Raw genomic sequence first — 3,595 nt, forward strand, 5'->3', positions numbered from 1 at the left:
CACTGACTGGTTGTTTCTAGCACTGGGAGAAAGCAGAGGAAATAGATTTTTCACAGATTACCTCTCATACCATACTGTCACAACATGACAGTTTTAAAAAATATGTGAAAAAAATATTGTTACATACTGGAGCTTCAATTTCACCCAGGAGAGGACGGGTCAGGAGGGACGTGGGTTAGAGCTGCTGCTGACTGAGTCATCTGTTAAGTGGTAAAAGGCACAGGGAACAAGTTAAATATATGAATATGTTGGTAATTTTTTTCATTAAAACATTAAATGCTAGTGAAATGGAGGCAAACAGTAGCCTGTAGCTAAGCTAATTATGCTACAGTTACAATTATGCTAATTTTTCTCTCTTGGAGAAAAACTGGGTTATAAATTAACACTCTTGCCTTTTTCTCTCTCTCCCTCTATTTTGTTTTTGAAACCCTGATTCTATAACTTTTCTTAGCAGCATAGTAACTGCTACAGTCGCCGCTGTATTCAGCTGCAGCTTCTACCAACTGTAGCTGCATACGTCACTGTTAAGCTCCAAGCAGGAACGAACCATTTAACGCAGACAGGAGGGTTCAGGGCAAATATGGATGTGTGTTTTTTGGTCTGGGAGGGGTAACATTAAACTTTTACTGCTAAAAACAATCTTTGAAAATACAATATGGTTAATTTTGTATTTGACAGGACCCGTATTTTTTATTTTATTTTATGTCTATGAACAAAATAGAAATGATTAAATTGTGGAGGGCCCCCTGCTGGTCAAGGCCCCTAGAATCGTCATCGATTTTCACCTCTTTACCGCGCCCCTTCATTCAAACTCCGGATAAATCGGAATGCCGATTTATCGTTTCATACCTGTTTGAAAATGTAAAACAAAAAAAAGTCTTTAAAATAAGAATTGAAGGTATGTTTTTTTTTTCTTTCAGCTTGAAAAAAGCTTTAAATCAGTTCAGTCTGGACTGAGTGCTTCAAGAGTCACTGCTAACCTAGCTAAGTTTCTCAAACTACTTTTTGCTACCTACATGCATTAATCTAGATTAACATTTTTGATGTAAAATGACAAAGTCAAATAAAGCCCTGTCGCTACACTACCTGAGGCTTTTACTAAGGCTTTGTTAACCAGTAGATTAGTACAACTACATCTACAACTACATCTACACATGATGGCTGTCAATAAACAGTTAAGCCCAAAATCATTTATACATTTAATAGTATGAGATTTAAAATATTTTTCACACAATCAGTTACTTTGTCTCTGACAAAAACATTTATCAGAAGAAAAAGACTATAAGAGGAGTAGCAATAATGGGGAAAAAAACCTTTGAAGAAGACACTGAGTGCAACGTCCTTCACAAAAGAACAAAAAAAAAACAATGGAAATGTCAATGGAGTAGCATCTGCCTTTAGGATCTCTGTTTTGCCTTCAGAAAGAGACCACAAGACATTTCTTCTGCTAGCGGTAGACTCACTCATTTGTTTTTGGTTATTTTTACCCAGATTACCTTGCGCTATAGTCGCTTCCCCCTTGGAGCGGTCTCCGGTCTGCCTGGCGCTCACATTTGCATCCAAACCAGTTTGGTTTGGTTCAGTTTACTCCAACCAAACCAGCCTAGGTTTGTAGACGGACCAGAGCTCACTTTTTGGGTCAGAGTTCAACTTCACATTCTCACCTCCCCAAATGATCCGAACTTTGTAGATCTAGACTTTGATTAAAGCGGTCCAAGCAAGGCGGTGTGAATGGCTTCCAAGATGTGCCTGATCATTAACCTAGAGAGCATAATAAGTTTGATAAGGACATAGATTGGTCATGTGAGTTCTGCTTTCCCAAAATAGAGTGGGAAAATGTTCAAGTCAAGCTGTAGGATAGTGATACACTGAATGGTGAGACTGACTCAAAAAGTGCTTCACTAAAAGGTGAACAGTTGAACAATCATACTGTTAAGTATGTTTTCCTTCTAAAGCAACAGATTTCATTTTTCTAAGAGTTTCAAAAGGATTTATCTTGTCCTTGGCTTTTAGGGGTGTGAACACTTTTTGGAGCTATAGTATATTAAAAAAACACCTGTTATGTAGAATAACATGGCTGTATGAAATGCATACAATGTCCAGTACTGGAATTATCAGTGCTGCTAATGACCATAATTTGAGTAAGAGAAAACATATGCCTGACTGCTCATTAATAGCAGACTAAAATGATCATAAATGATGGTTGTGGTATTATCCATCTCCACAATTTCTGTTGCTCTGCTCAGGATATAATAGAAGGGGATAATGGCTCCTCAATTATTCATATTGCCCCAATGCTCTGTGGAGGATACTGTCACATGGCCACTATATGTCTTGATCTAATTAGCTGGAGGAGAAATGGAGCGAGCATGATGAAGAGATTAGAGATCAACAGGCTTGAGATGAGCCTGTGTGAGAAAAGGGATGGAAATGATCAGGAAATTGAAGTCAGAATTAATGTTTTGCCTGGAAACCTTCTGAAGACTTTTCAAACACTGGTTGCTTTAAAGTTATGTGCTCTCTGAATCCACAGAGTTATACAGATCGTATTTGTCTGTGTATATGTCTAACAGTAAATTAGATTACTTTTCTGGTTAATGAAGCAACTTGCAATCAGTACGCCACAATCACATCAATCAAATCATTTCAGCAAGAAAGGGCAATGGCTCCTTTCTCAAGTCCTCCTTAAGTTTAAGGTATTAAGACCTTAAACTTATTGAGACCTTAACCCTGTTGTTACAGTCTCAACAGGTTTGAGACCTTAATACCAGGAATCACACCTGTTATTAATAACAGGTTTACTGATGCCAGGTCCTGGTAAACTATCAAGATCTTAAACATCCTGGTAGCTTATGATTTTGTAAGGGTTTTCATTTACCTCGTGAACATCAGTAACATGTTGACAATGTAAATATGTTGCGGGTTTTCACATTGTCACCACCTACTGGCATTGAATAGGTATTGCATTTGAAGTAGTGTCACCATATTCTATTTTATTCTATTCTATTCTATTCTATGCTCCCTGACTGTCCTGATAAATGAAATAGCCAGTCAGGTTATGTTAATCGATGTCTCCTGCTTTTGCTTCCTTCCTCTCCTCTCCAAAGTTCAATTACATTCATCCACTGCCATCCATCACTGGAATGAAGCTGGCTGAGGGGCAAAATTAAATGTGTCAATTTCAATTACCCAGTGTGAGCCAGCACAGGGGACAGAGGTGACTATGGTGGAAATTGGTTAGTGGAGAGGAGAGATTCAGAAGTAAAGGCAGGAGGCGGCAGCGGCTTTCTGGACTTCTGATCCTTTGCCAATCTGGTGCAGTTCCTTCCTAAAAGGGTTAACATTCCTCAGACTATTTCATATTTTGTCATTATAAGTTCCAACTTGAACGTGTTTTCGTGGGACTTCATGTGATAGGCCAGTGGTTTCCAAACATTTTCTGGGCCCCTCATATGGAGAGTTAGACTCCTGCTCTCTAGTTGAACGATGTTTCTAAGCGCTGGTGGGGGAGGGGGGCTTCCGGTTATACGATTTGTGTCAAACTCAAACACCCCACAGCGCATACAGCGTTCATCGTTTATTTTTATTTATTTAT

Source organism: Poecilia formosa, unplaced genomic scaffold, assembly GCF_000485575.1.
Source record: "Poecilia formosa unplaced genomic scaffold, Poecilia_formosa-5.1.2 Scaffold251, whole genome shotgun sequence".
Lineage (NCBI taxonomy): Eukaryota > Metazoa > Chordata > Actinopteri > Cyprinodontiformes > Poeciliidae > Poecilia > Poecilia formosa.